Source organism: Amblyraja radiata, chromosome 2, assembly GCF_010909765.2.
Source record: "Amblyraja radiata isolate CabotCenter1 chromosome 2, sAmbRad1.1.pri, whole genome shotgun sequence".
Classification (NCBI taxonomy): domain Eukaryota; kingdom Metazoa; phylum Chordata; class Chondrichthyes; order Rajiformes; family Rajidae; genus Amblyraja; species Amblyraja radiata.
This window is the reverse complement of record NC_045957.1, coordinates 55,520,514-55,536,388: the sequence shown is the minus strand read 5'-3', so window position 1 is coordinate 55,536,388 and position 15,875 is coordinate 55,520,514. Positions and strand designations below refer to the sequence as shown.

The window sequence follows — 15,875 nt, the reverse complement described above, 5'->3', positions numbered from 1 at the left end:
ATCCAGCCGGCCGACGACTTTTGTCTCCAGCTCCAGCCAGTTCTCCGGCCAAGCATGCTCTGTGGGACTCGGGTAGACCCCCAGGTATAGGAGGTGCGTGGTGCTTATTCTTCTAATTATTATTCTGACGGCTCATGGGCTGCACAGACCTTCAAGGGTTACAAGCGCTGCGGTTGAAAGGCACGGAGAATTATACCTACCTAAGAGATTGATCTCTTAGATAGGCATAATTCTCCCATGGCTTTACTATTTATATTTAGTTAATACCATTTTATAATTTTAGTCAGGGTAGGCAGTGCCTACCCTGACGGCACGTGCTTGACGAAAACCCACCTCTTGAAACTCAAGATCCCTTTGAGACGGGTCACTTCAGGGGTGCATAAGCCTAATCAACCTAGACCGCACCTCCCCAATCTTTGTCAGATGTGGACGATGTTGCGCATCCCGGATGAACGTGGGACCGTTCCGCAGGAAAACCAGTTTCACCATGGACACCCACGGTTCCACCGGTACAAAGATCCCCCCAACTGTGATCCCCTTCTCCACAGCTAAGGCCACATCCTCCTGGGACTTTAGTATCATCCCACACTTCCCTCTTGCAACCTCGGCAGAGGCAATTACATCCTTCTGGAAAAGGTCATGCATGCCCTTCGTTACTGCATCCCTGCTCCACAGGTACCCGGTTTGGACCGACCGGGTTCCCGTATTTTCTACCACCCAAGTCAACATAAGGCTCATCCTCGATTGGCCCCGAAGCCGCAGCCGAAACCACAGCTGTGTAACTCCGAGCCCGAGACCGAGCCCTCGCCATCTTAACAGTGGCACAAACCAGCACCAGGGACACCAGCAGTCTCAGCTCAAGAGCGATCTCAGAGACAGTCACAGTCCGAAAAAGCAACAGTAGCAGTTCTCTCCAGCCGAGTAAGGAAAATCCCCACGCTCAACTCCACAGCCGAGAGCAGCTCTTGGGAGGCTTTTCACAGCCCTTCCGAGTTTCTGGAAACTGCCGGAAGCGAAAAGTACCTTCTCATTAAGCCCAGGCAGCCTGCTCTGGGCAAAACGGTATCTGGTGTTAGAAACGACAAAAACACCGCAGTCTTTCCTACCCCCCGATCTCCAGGCACTCTTGGCAGTCCGCCATCCACAGCTGCTCCCACGGCGCTCCAGAAGATCGCAGGAATTCCTCACTAAATGGAGAAATCCTTTAACAAAGCAAAGTTTCAGCAGTCCAACGCTAAGTCAAACTTTGAAATCTCACTGCCCGTAGTACTATATTGACCAAGGGTTATATTTGATATTCTGACTTTGTATGCCAAATCCCATTTTTACATAGCATATCCTTTTTTAATCAATTGACACATACCAATGGCAAAATCCAGCTGGCGCTGCTGAACTTATTTCCCTAAAATCACAAATATCCCTTTGTTCTTACAAAGAATTAAGTGCCTTATGTTTTATTTCAAATGTTAACACAATACTTTTTAAAATGGTATCAAAGGTTTGCAGTACCTGGAGAATTGGGGTTTTGTTACGACGGTGATAGTAATGTTACATTCTATGCATACAGCAGCAACAAAGGTATAACTGTACATATTATCGTAGTGTTCTTATAATATTACATTTTAAATTGAAAAGGTTACTAACACTCTGCACGTGGAAGCAAAATGAAGTTTCCATGCTGTAAGACAGTCTATACAGTGCCCTCCATAATGTTTGGGACAAAGACCCATCATTTATTTATTTGCCTCTGTACTCCACAATTTGAGATTTGTAATAGAAAAAAATCACATGCGGTTATAGTGCACATTGTCAGATTTTATTAAAGGGTATTTTTATACATTTTGGTTTCACGATGTAGAAATTACAGCTGTGTTTATACATTGTCCCCCCATTTCAGGGCACCATAATGTTTGGGACACATGGCTTCACTGGCGTTTGTAATTGCTCAGGTGTGTTTAATTGCCTCTGTAATGCAGGCATCCAATGGCTGTTGGTTAACCCCCTCAGTGCCGGCAAAAGCCGAGAACCAGTGATCACAGGGATACACATAAAATGCTGCGGTAACTCAGCGGGACAGGCAGCATCTTTGGAGAAAAGGAATAGGTGATGTTTCAGGTCGAGATCCTTCTCCAGAGATGTTGCCTGACCCGCTGAGTTACTGCAGCATTTTGTGTGTATCCCCGTTGATGACTGGTGCTCGGCTTTCGCCAGCACAGAGGGGGTTAACCGACAGCCACTGGATAAGGCAAGAGGTGCAACTGACTGTCCCCGGCCCGTCAGGGAACGGGTTCCTTTGGAGTTGGAGCAGAGTTGAGCTGGAGTTTGCGCTTCTTCTACGAGCTGGCTGTAAGCCTGGGGCCACCAATGCTCTGGGCTGGTGTCCCATCAGTCCAGGGTCACCCCGGACATCTCTGGCCGACCTCGGACAGGGATGGGACACTTGGGAGGCGACGGGAATGGTAGTGAGACTCCACTCACAAATCTGCCTCCTGGGGTTATGCAGGAGAGGTGTGTGGTTGGCGCATCGGGTAGCGCCACGAGCGGCAGCCTCGCCAGCAGCGTGTCAGTCATTTCGACTTTTTTGTTTTTTTAGTATGTCTAAATGTATGTGTTAATGTTTCTCGGTATATTTTTATGTGGGGGGTGATGGGGGGGAAAGGGGGGAAACCGTTTCCAGTCACTTACCTCGACGGAGATGCGACTTTTCTCCTAGTCGCATATTCGCCTCGCTTGCGGCATAACAACTTGGATTGGTGCAGCCTTTCCCGGAGGCGGCCCAGAGCTTCAGCAGGAGGCGTGGCGCGGACTTCCAATGCGGAGCCAGAAGAAAGGCTCCGACCACCGGCCTGCTGACTTTAACATCGTGAAGTCGCGGTCTGCGGAGCTTCTAGCCACGGGTGTGGCGTGGACTTACCATCCCGGAGCCTGGGATCCCTTGCCGGGGATCACCAGAGAAGAGCTCCGACCGCTGGCCTGCCAGCGGCCTATAACATCTAGAAGCCGCGGTCTCCAGTAAGAAAGTGACCGATTCGGGCACTCCAAACAGACGACGGAGCTTCGACCATCCCGACGAGAGGGCCTGTACATCGGGCGGCTACGGAGGGTCAAGGCCCCAAACACAGGTGAACAAAAGGAGGAAGACTGACTGAATTTTATTGCCTTCCATCACAGTGATCACTGTGGTGGATGTTTATGTTAAGTTCTATCGTGTATTGTGTTATTTTAATTGTTTGGCTGCATGCCAACTCAATATCACTGTACCTTGATTGGTGCATGTGTCAATAAATGTGAACTTGAACTTGGTTTGCCCCTGTATAATAAACCTGTATAACCCGGTAGGGCAGCCCATGTGAGAATGGAACCCATACACCCAGGCTGAGGGGGGCCAGTCCGTCATTCATTAGATTGTCGTCACTGCTGAGATTTCTGCATGGACCAGTGGAGAAGGGAGAAATGGTGTTGCTAACTCCAGTAGCAATTCAACAGCGCTAGCAGCACCGGAAACCCAGTTCGATCCTGGATACGGATGAGACGCGGGTCTGTATACATGCAGCAGCTCAGCTGCCGAAAATGTTTTTCTCGAGTGACCTATGACCTGGGCATGCACAGTCGGAATACCAAATTTGCTTATTGACAATGCATTTTATATGCTGAAGAGAAAACTGAAGGGGACTAGCCCCCAAAACAACCATAAGCTAAAGATGGCTGCAATACAGGCTGGCAGAGCATCACCAGAGAAGACACCCAGCAACTGATGATGTCCATAAATTGCAGACTTCAAGCAGTCATTGCATGCAAAGGATATGCAACAAAATACTAAACATGCCTACTTTCATAGAAACATAGAAAATATATGCAGGAGTAGGCCATTCGGCCCTTCGAGCCTGCACCGCCATTCAATATGATCATGGCTGATCATCCAACTCAGTATCCTGTACCTGCCTTCTCATAGAAACATAGAAACATAGAAATTAGGTGCAGGAGTAGGCCATTCGGCCCTTCGAGCCTGCACCGCCATTCAATATGATCATGGCTGATCATCCAACTCAGTATCCTGTACCTGCCTTCTCTCCATACCCCCTGATCCCTTTAGCCACAAGGGCCACATCTAACTCCCTCTTAAATATAGCCAATGAACTTGCCTCAACTACCCTCTGTGGCAGAGAGTTCCAGAGATTCACCACTCTCTGTGTGAAAAAAGTTTTTCTCATCTCGGTTTTAAAGGATTTCCCCCTTATCCTTAAGCTGTGACCTCTTGTCCTGGACTTCCCCAACATCGGGAACAATCTTCCTGCATCTAGCCTGTCCAACCCCTTAAGAATTTTGTAAGTTTCTATAAGATCCCCTCTCAATCTCCTAAATTCTAGAGAGTATAAACCAAGTCTATCCAGTCTTTCTTCATAAGACAGTCCTGACATCCCAGGAATCATTCTGGTGAACCTTCTCTGCACTCCCTCTATGGCAATAATGTCCTTCCTCAGATTTGGAGACCAAAACTGTACACAATACTCCAGGTGTGGTCTCACCAAGACCCTGTACAACTGCAGTAGAACCTCCCTGCTCCTATACTCAAATCCTTTTGCTATGAAAGCTAACATACCATTCGCTTTCTTCACTGCCTGCTGCACCTGCATGCCTACTTTCAATGACTGGTGTACCATGACACCCAGGTCTCGCTGCATCTCCCCTTTTCCTAATCGGCCACAATTTAGATAATAGTCTGCTTTCCTGTTTTTGCCACCAAAATGGATAACCTCACATTTATCCACATTATACTGCATCTGCCAAACATTTGCCCACTCACCCAGCCTGTCCAAGTCACCCAGCCTATCCAAGTCTCCTAGCATCCTCCTCACAGCTAACACTGCCCCCCAGCTTAGTGTCATCCGCAAACTTGGAGATATTGCCTTCAATTCCCTCATCCAGATCATTAATATATATTGTAAATAGCTGGGGTCCCAGCAGAGCCTTGCGGTACCCCACTAGTCACTGCCCGCCATTGTGAAAAGGACCCGTTTACTCCTACTCTTTGCTTCCTGTTTGCCAGCCAGTTCTCTATCCACATCAATACTGAACCCCCAATGCCGTGTGCTTTAAGTTTGTATACTAATCTCTTATGTGGGACCTTGTCGAAAGCCTTCTGGAAGTCCAGATACACCACATCCACTGGTTCTCCCTATCCACGCTACTAGTTACATCCTCGAAAAATTCTATAAGATTCGTCAGACATGATTTACCTTTCGTAAATCCATGCTGACTTTGTCCAATGATTTCACCACTTTCCAAATGTGCTGCTATCCCATCTTTAATAACTGACTCTAGCAGTTTCCCCACTACCGATGTTAGACTAACTGGTCTGTAAATCCCCGTTTTCTCTCTCCCTCCCTTCTTGAAAAGTAGGGTTACGTTTGCTACCCGCCAATCCTCAGGAACTACTCCAGAATCTAAAGAGTTTTGAAAGATTATTACTAATGTATCCACTATTTCTGGAGCTACTTCCTTAAGTACTCTGGGATGCAGCCTATCTGGCCCTGGGGATTTATCGGCCTTTAATCCATTCAATTTACCCAACACCACTTCCCGACTAACCTGGATTTCACTCAATTCCTCCAACTCCTTTGACCCGCGGTCCCCTGCTATTTCCGGCAGATTATTTATGTCTTCCTTAGTGAAGACGGAACCAAAGTAGTTATTCAATTGGAGGTACACACAATTGCTGGGGAAACTCAGCGGGTGCAGCAGCATCTATGGAGCGAAGGAAATAGGCGACGTTTCGGGCCGAAACCCTTCTTCAGACTCTAGTTATTCAATTGGTCCGCTTTATCCTTGTTCCCCATGATCAACTCACCTGTTTCTGACTGCAAGGGACCTACATTTGTTTTAACTAATCTCTTTCTTTTCACATATCTATAAAAACATTTGCAGTCAGTTTTTATGTTCCCTGCCAGTTTTCTTTCATAATCTATTTTTCCTAATTAAGCCCTTTGTCCTCCTCTGCTGGTCTCTGAATTTCTCCCAGTCCTCTGGTATGCTGCTTTTTCTGGCTAATTTGTACGCATCATCCTTCGCTTTGATACTATCCCTGATTTCCCTTGTTATCCACGGATGCACTACCTTCCCTGATTTATTCTTTTGCCAAACTGGGATGAACAATTTTTGTAGTTCATCCATGCAGTTTTTAAATGCCTACCATTGCATATCCACCGTCAACCCTTTTAGAATTAATTGCCAGTCAATCTTGGCCAATTCACGTCTCATACCCTCAAAGTTACCTTTCTTTAAGTTCAGAACCATTGTTTCTGAATTAACAATGTCACTCTCCATCCTAATGAAGAACTCAACCATATTATGGTCACTCTTGCCCAAGGGGGCACGTACAACAAGACTGCTAACTAACCCTTCCTCATTACTCAATACCCAGTCTAAAATAGCCTGCTCTCTCGTTGGTTCCTCTACATGTTGATTTAGATAACTATCCCGCATACATTCCAAGAAATCCTCTTCCTCAGCACCCCTGCCAATTTGATTCACCCAATCTATATGTAGATTGAAGTCACCCATTATAACTGTTTTGCCTTTGTCGCACGCATTTCTAATTTCCTGTTTGATACCATCTCCAACTTCACTAGTACTGTTAGGTGGCCTGTACACAACACCCACCAGCGTTTTCTGCCCCTTAGTGTTTCGCAGCTCTACCCGTACCGATTCCACATCCTCCAAACTAATGTCCTTCCTTTCCATTGCGTTAAACTCCTCTCTAACCAGCAACGCTACCCCACCTCCTTTTCCTTTCTCTCTATCCCTCCTGAATATTGAACATCCCTGGATGTTCAGCTCCCAGCCTTGGTCACCCTGGAGTCATGTCTCCGTGATCCCAACTATATCATAATCATTAATGGCTATCTGCACGTTCAACTCATCCACCTTATTACGAATACTCCTTGCATTGAGACACAAATCCTTCAGGCTTGTTTTTACAACACTCTTACCCCTTATACAATTATGTTGAAAAGTGGCCCTTTTTGATTTTTGCCCTGGTTTTGTCTGCCTGCCACTTTTACTTTTCACCTTGCTACCTATTGCTTCTACCCTCATTTACACCCCCCTGCCTCTCTGCTCTTGTACCCATCCCCCTGCCACATTAGTTTAAATCCTCCCATATTACATGACATTGCTGTGTCCCAAATATCATGGGGGGACTATGTATAAACACTGCTGTAATTTCTACGTGGTGAAACCAAAATGTAAAAATGGCCTTTAATAAAATCTGGCAATGTGCACTTTAACCACATGATTTTTTTTCTTTTACAAATCTCAAATTGTGGAGGCAAATAAATAAATGATGAGTCTTTGTCCCAAACATTATGGAGGGCACTGTAAGTACTTGTTACCCAACAAAAGCTGAGCATCTGTGGAGCTGCCCCTGTGCTGTTTGACATCAGGTGCTGACCACTCATTCACGCCTTTAAGCCCCTGTCTCACGGTGCGAGTCCACCCACGAGTGATCCCGAGTGAAAGAAAAAATCAAACTCGTGGTTGTGTACGAGATTCCAAGTTTATGTTCAAGAGTTTAACCAAGTTCCCACGTGTATGTCTAAGTTTGTCGTTTACTTCTCATTTCTGCGATGTTCCAAGTCGTCTCCCGAGTTACCAAGTTCCTCTCCCGAGTTACTCTTGAGCCAACAACGTCTACCGACGCGTGGAAAATCATCACATGGTAAAAGTGATGTCATGCAGTTTTTTTTTCACTATAAAAAGACCGAGCCTGAAGAACGATCTCGACCCGAAACATCACCTATTTCTTTTCTCCAGAGATGCTGCCTGACCAGCTGCGTTAGTCCATCATTTTGTGTCTATCTTTGGTTTAAATTAGGATCTGCAATTCCTTCCTTCAAACTTTTAGAGCAGTTTGTTTCAAGAAACAATCCTTCCAAAATTGCATTCAAAAGTCCATTTGAACTGCATTTGTTCAAGGTCTGGCATCAATCATAGGCTGTTTTTTTTTTTTTTGTCTGGAGGAACTGCAGATGCTGGTTTACACCGAAGATAGACCCAAAATGCTGGAGTAACTCAGCGAGACATGCAGCATTTCTGGAGAGAAGGAATGGGTGACGTTTCTGGCCGAATCCCTTCAGACTGAAAAAACCTTTCGACCCTTCTCTCCAGAGATGTTGCTGGCTTGGCTGAGTTACTCCAGCTCTTTGTGTCTAGTAAGATTGTTTTATTCCCTTAATTCATCTCTCATCAAAAAGTTGATAGACTTCTAACAAAAAGATTAGGTAAATTGAACATTAACGTTATCTTTCCCCCCGACAACAAGGTCCGTAGACCAGAGGGATAACAGTGTGTGTCTCTCTATAAAGCAGCGGCTCAAAACATTGGTGATTGGGCAGATCTGCCCAGAAACCACCCCTTTCACACTCACCCCAGCCCTGGGAAACAAAGTTTTCAGAGCCCTACAGTCACCACATCCCGCCTGCGAACCTCTGAATGAAAGACAAAGCTCAGATGTTCTCTTCAGCAGTGGTGTCCCAGAGTTTCCCAGTGCCTGGCCCAAGTTTTAATTTAAACTCGGGTAAACTGAATTTGTATTAAAAACCCGAATGCAATTGGCCCTTAATTGAAAATATGAGAATGTTTTCCGATATTGTACGGTAGACTTTCATCCGGTGTAGATACCATAACTGGTACCATAATTACAACTGGTTACATCAGTGCATTACATCATGAACTCTCCAAAAGCTATCGGCCGGGGCATGATATTTCATGAATATCCCGTAAATCAACGTCAGAGAGCTGACTTTCTGGCTTATCATTCTTTCAACGTGGAAGGAGGCCATTTGGCCCATCAAGGCGATGCCAGCTCTGACAGCAATCCCATCAATCACATTCCCCATTCATTTACCTGTAATTTATTCTCTCTCACATGCTCGTCAACTGTCCCAGATTCCATTACTCACCGACACACTCGGGTTAATTTACAGCGGCAGATTAACTACGTTCTTTGGGGATGTGGGAGGAAACCAGAGCGGCCGGGGGAATCCCGCTTGATCACAGAGAAAAGGTGTAAGTCGGACACGGACACCACCGGAGGTCAGGATCAAACCTTTTGATCGCTGGAGCTGTGAGAGAACCATGTGCAACCTTCTGCGCCACCGTTCCCAGGCAAATCAACTGCAGGATCCATACCGCATCTACGCTGCTGAAGCCAGAAAAACAATGAGGCAATTTTCCACACGGTTACTGGTGCCACCAGCTCCAGCCACCTTCAGTAAGGCACTGAAGCTGCTGTCAGCCACAGAGGGGAAAGTGTACAGCTCACCCATGTACCCTTCCCCTTCTCACCCCCACCCCATCCTCCCACCCCTTCTTTCCCTCGCATTATTTCTTGATGGCTTCTTTTGGAAGAAATCACTTTGAAAATTATTGTTTACCAACCCTTCTTGTATTTCACTGCCGAAGCACGGTTTGGTCAATGGGTCTTGTACCTGTGGTAGTTCAATTATTTGTTTCATTACGCAATCTTCACAATTTGCCTGGATATGTCACTATGTAAAGCATGTCAAGGTTTAATAGTAATTTACTGGTTACTTGAGGAAACCAAGTGGAGTGGACCCGGCAGTAATTTCAGGTGCTGCGTGCAATGTGCTTGCGAACACAAGACAGACCAACCAGCCGGCTTCACGGGGCCTCCCTGGAACTGTGGTGGGCTAGGACTGCAGGCTGGGTGATGTGTGAACCAACGGATATCCTACACACCTTGAAAAGTTAGGAGGCACCTTGGTGCTTGAAAGGAAATTATTCACCATCAGGGCATCAAGTGTACTTCACAAGTGGCTACAGTCTGGGCTCACAGCTGAAAGTCTCCTTAACGCGGACAGACTGGGTGGAAAGCGATGCCTGAGAAAATCACCTGTATAAACGCATAAAATTTGTCGGATATAAATCCTGAGACGGGACACCTGTCCCATATATCTGCTTCTCCATAAAAAGTGCATTAATCTAACAAGAATTCACGGCATCGTTTCAAAGTTGTGAAGGGAACTAATTACCTCTCGTAATGTGGCTTTCCCCACACTGCATGGTTCATTCTTTTTGCCACTGTTTCTCAGATCCCCGGTGAGTGCTTTTTGCTCCATCACTGAAAATTTTCCATTAAGATTTGACTAATCTTCAACATTTCACTTCTGGCACTCGGGCCAAACCCATGAGTTACTCACGAGTCACTACGGTAAACTCACGGGCCACTACGTTCTTACAACGAGTTTAAATGTTTCAATTTTTAACTTCAAGAGTAAATTTGACTTGTGGAAATCTTTAAACATGTTTGAAATTTTTCAAGAGTTAACAAGTTTCACGGGTACCTGCCGTTAGCGCCACGAGTCGCTAAGTTGCGTCCACGAGTTCCGACGTTCCCGCTACGTTAATTGTACGTGATTACCACAAGTTTAATTTGTTTTAAACTCGGGGTCACTCGTGGGTCGACTCGCATCGTGAGACAGGGGTTTTACTGGAAGTTGTTCTGCAGTTGAATTTGCTTGGTTGCAGCTTATCTACAACTGAACAAGGAGTTGCTGCACATCAAGGAGCCAGGAAGTCTACACTGCAGACCCAGATGAAGCTGAGAAGTAGCATTAGGAGAAGAGTGCAAACTGTCAGATCCTAGTTCCAGTGTTGAAGTTTTGACCTCCAAAATGTCAACATAGAAACATAGAAAATAGGTGCAGGAGTAGGCCATTTGGCCCTTCGAGCCTGCACCGCCATTCAATATGATCATGGCTGATCATCCCTTGCCATAATCAACATACCATCTGACAATAAAACAGAAAAAGCTGGAAAAAACTCAGAAGGTTCAACATCATGTGTGGAAAGAGAAATGGTTAATGTTTCTGGTCTGGTACCTTCATCAGAACTGAGGAGGAGAGAAACAAGTTGGTCTACGTTAGCAGCAGAGAAGGTGAGAGAGGGCAGTGGCTGGAACAAAGGGAATTTATTTGAAAGGGTGAAATAAAGAGACAATTAAGAGGATATTAAGCTTTAAAATTAGATTTGTTCTCATTTCGAACAACTACTTGATCAATTCCACTCACTTTCTGTCATTTTGTGGGCAAAAGAATTATTTAACACAAAAATACAGCAAGGTGTTTTTCTGAGGATGTTAGTTCTTTGGAAACCTGTGATTTGCACTGCTGTCTTGCATGACCAGGTGAGCAGCTAAGTGAAGGGAGTAAGGGTGGAACCCCCCCCTTCATTGACAGGCGGGCTGACCTTCTATAATACATATATTGTGTGGATAATCTAATTATTTTTTGCTTTCGAGAAACCAAGGGATGATTCATTGGCAGTCTTTATAATTATGAATGATTTGGCAATAAGCACAGAGAAAATGTTGCACTTCTAGGGAAGTATATAACTAGCGACCCCTATTACAGGACAGTCACCAAGAAATCTGAGGGGGAATTCAGATGATCCTTACCCAAAAATAGCGAGACTGTGAACACATCAATAAATTAGTTGATGAAGGGACCTGTGTAGCTACATTAAGGGATGTTTGGATATGAGTAAAAAGGGAATGGAGGGTTACGCAGATACATTTAGATGAGGAAAGTTGGAAGGAAGGGTGAGTGGAGTATGAATGCTGGCATGGCTTTACTGGCATCTACATCCCATGTAATATGACTGTTTTAGAATTATGGTATGCCGCCCCCAGGTTAAGTGGCATGACCTACAAGGGCTATCATGTCATGACTGCAGGAGCTGCATGTTCAGCGATTGATGGGAATTGCATTCTTAGGACTCGGAGTGTTTCTCTGTTAAGGGCCTGTCCCACTTGGGCACATTTGCGCGTCATTTATGCGACATTATTTATGCGTCACAATGTGCGCATGGCATGCATTAAGTGTGTATGGCGTGTGGTGAGGCGTGGTGGCGTAGGCAGTGACACACGGTTGCGCGCGGCGCCCCAGGATTTTGGGATTCACAAAATCTTCGCGCACCACCTGCGTGACACGCAAATGATGCCCAAAATGGGACAGGCCCTTAAGTGCATTGGTGATGTGTCTGAAGCAGCAGTGATCTACAAATTGCTATAGTCAGGCTTCACCACCTGCCGTAATACGATGGCTCAGAAGAACAGATGACATTTTTATTCTACTGGCAGTAGGGTCTTGGCACATTACAGTGCATTCAGAAAGTATTCAGACCCCTTCACTTTTTCCACATTTTGTTACATTACAACCTTATTTAAAAATGGATTAAATTAAATTTTTTATCATAAAGCTACACACAATACCCCAGAATGAAGAAGCGAAAACAGGTGTTTAGAAATTTTTGCTAAGTAATTAAAAATAAATAACTGAAATATCACATTTACATACCGGTAAGTATTCAGACCCTTTGCTATGACACTCATAATTGTCTGTAGACCTCCGCATGACAGCCCGCTTGAAGTTTGCCAAAGGCATGCGAACCAAGATTCTCTGGTCTGATGAAACCAAGATTGAACTCTTTGGCCTGAATGCCAAGTGTCACGTCTGGAGAAAACCGGGCACTGCTCATCACCTGGCCAATACGGTAAAGCATGGTGGTGGCAGCATCATGCTGTGTGGATGTTTTTCAGCAGCAGGAATTGGGTGACTAGTCAGGATCGAGGGAAAGATGAATGGAGCAAAGTACAGAGAGATCCTTGATGAAACCCTGCTCCAGATCGTTCTGGACCTCAAATTGGGGCGGAGGTTCACCTTCCAACAGGACAATGACCCTAAGCACACAGTCAAGAGAATGCAGGAGTGGCTTCGTGACAAGTCTGTGAATGTCCTTGAGTGGCCCAGCCAGAGCCCGAACTTGAACCCGATCGAACATCTCTGGAGGGACCTGAAAATAGCTGTGCATCGACGCTCCCCATCCAACCTGACAGAGCTTGAGAGGATCTGCAGAGAAGAATAGGAGAAATTACCCAAATACAGGTGTGCCAAGCTTGTAGAGTCATACCCAAGAAGACTTGAGGCTGTAATCGCTGCCAAAGGTGCCTCAACAAAGTACTAAGGATCTGAATACTTGTGTAAATGTGATTTTTCAGTTATTTCTTTTTAATTACTGTAATAATATCTGAACACCTGTTATATTTTTTTATTATGGGGTATTATGTGTAGATTGATGATAAAAACCCCCGAATTTAATCAATTTTAGAAAAAGGCTGTAACGTAACAAAATGTGGAAAAAGTGAAGGGGTCTGAATACTTTCTGAATGCACTGTATATGACCAAATCTTTGCAGATAGGGACAGTTGGCTGCCATAAATTTACAGATAAAGTTAATTTCTACGTTGGCTAATTAACCACCTCTACACTTTAGTGAGGAATTTCTAGAGGATGGGTGAGGAAAATGAGAATTGCACCTTCCCTCATCATCTAATGTCCTTCAGCGTGTTGCCATTGCAATCAAGATCTCTTTTGCACCTGGGCATGCAGAGCAGTTTGTGGGGCTACCACAGAAGCATCCAGAGGTTTGACGTGAATGAACTTTCTTAGTGCATGTTACCAGTTTAGAATTCAGTTTGCCACTGGATTTCGGGACCGTTGCCGTTGACCCAGATGCTTATATCTAACTCTTGCCAACAAAGTGGTTGATTCCACATATAGTACCATACCGGCTATGTTTTTTCTCGTGAGTAGTCCACGCTATTTCTTAATCAGAAAGTTTTAGATAAAATTTCAAAAGGAATGGTTCTACCTCCTTTTCCAGTTTTGAAGTAATTAGCCTGGACTATGCTAACTAATCTATTGAGTATCCAATACATTTTTTTCCTTATTCCAAGCTTTAGGATTTGTAGGATTCACTTTCACATTTCAGAGGGATTATTTGCAGTATTCATGTATCTCAGTATCCAGTAATTAGAGTATTGCATGTTGTTTTGGAGATACAGTGTGGAAACAGGGCCTTCGGCCTACTGAGCCAACGCCAACTAGCGATCAACGGGGAACTATCCTGCACACCAGGGACAATTTACAGGTTATTTAACCTACAAACCTTCAGGTCTTTGGAATGTGGGAGAAATCTGGCGCACCCGGAGAAAACCCGCGCAGTCACAGGGAGAACGCATAAACTCCATATAGACATCACCTGTAGTCAGGATCAAACCTGGTTCTGCGATGCTGTAAGGCAACAACTCTACTACTGTGCCACCACTATTTTGTTGCATAAACATACTCTTTCTTTGTTTTTTAATATACTCTTTTATTGGCATTCCACACCAAACACATTTCCATAAAACGGGTTTCAGGTATAATGCTATATGTATACATCATCCACTTATGTTTGTCTTGAATTGCCTCTTTTTGAGATTTGTACAAAACAAATATAGGAACAGGAACACAGTAAAAACTACAAACACTTAGGGAGTGATCCTTTCTTTACCATATAATCAAAAATTTGTAAAAATAAAGTCTGGCCTATGAGGCGTTACATATTTAACCCAGTTTTCCCAGCGTGACACAAATAAATCCAGTTTAAAGTTAACATATGCTGTTATTTTCTCCATTTTATAAATGTCCATTGTGATGTCCATCCATGCATTCAGAGTTGGTGTGATTCCTGTGATAACAAAGACAATAGACAATAGGTGCAGGAGTAGGCCATTCGCCCCTTCAGCCAGCACCGCCATTCAATGTGATAATGGCTGACCATCCCCAATCAGTACCCCGTTCCTGCCTTCTCCCCATATCCCCTGACTCCGCTATTTTTAAGAGCCCTATCTAGCTCTCTCTTGAAGGCATCCAGAGAACCTGCCTCCACCGCCCTCTGAGGCAGAGAATTCCACAGACTCACCACTCTCTGTGAGAAAAAGTGTTTCCTTGTCTCCGTTCTAAATGGCTTACTCCTTATTCTTAAACTGTGGCCGCTGGTTCTGGACTCCCCCAACATCGGGAACATGTTTCCTGCCTCTAGCGTGTCCAAGCCCTTAACAATCTTATATGTTTCAATGAGATCCCTCTCATCCTTCTAAACTCCAGAGTGTACAAGCCCAGCTGTTCCATTCTCCCAGCACACAACAGTCCTGCCATCCCGGGAATTAACCTAGTAAACCTACGCTGCACTCCCTCAATAGCAAGAATGTCCTTCCTCAAATTAGGGGACCAAAACTGCATACAATACTCCAGGTGTGGTCTCACTAGGGCTCTGTACAACTACAGGAGGACCTCTTTGCTCCTATATTCGATTCCTGTCTTCCCATTCTTGCCCCTATCATCAGGTCAGTTATTCTCAATAAATGTTATATTTGACAAATTAACAGGGCTAAATAAGTATTTTTCAGAGGTGCTGTTATCTTATGCTGCCATTCAGGATGGTGTCGTCACCAGAAAATCCACAAACATACTCCTTCAATGGGCAAGTGGAAGTTGGCAGCCACATTGCACTAGGCTAATAACCTTTCAGTTTATAGTCTTTGCTCTTCCTCATTCCTTCCACTTGTTTTGTCTAACAGACTGTCTATCTATTCCTTGCAGAGTGACTCTACATAGTTACGTCTACACAACTCGGTGAAAGGATGTTCTGCTTCAAGGGTGGCAAACTCTAATGCAGTTGTCTCATTTAATCACCCATGCCCAGGTAAGTGAGTTAAGTTATGTCTTATGCTGTGAGGGTAATCTGGTTAACATTTGATTTTAAATTTCAGAAAATATTAATTTAAAAGTAAAAGCACAATAACCCAGTAAGAGGATGTACTGTGCTTTGATGACTATTGCCAGGAAGTTTGTAAATACCTTGAGAATTAGCATTAACTGTTGGTAAAGATATGGGAACACGATTTATAGATGTATGTTGCAACTGATTTTACATTATTTTTTAAAAGAAGTTGACTGAGATGACCTAGC

At 44.6% G+C, this 15,875-nt stretch overlaps 1 protein-coding gene across 4 annotated transcripts in view; it reads left to right on the top strand.

Annotated features, from left to right (window-relative positions):
• Window positions 1-15,875, top strand: part of thrb (thyroid hormone receptor beta) — a 238,234-nt gene that overhangs the window by 27,861 nt on the left and 194,498 nt on the right. For all 4 annotated transcript variants that reach the window (XM_033046930.1, XM_033046913.1, XM_033046922.1 and 1 more), the window contains exon 2: window positions 15,507-15,609. The gene's annotated coding sequence lies outside the window, so the exon portion shown is untranslated. The remainder of the gene's footprint in view (window positions 1-15,506; window positions 15,610-15,875) is intronic.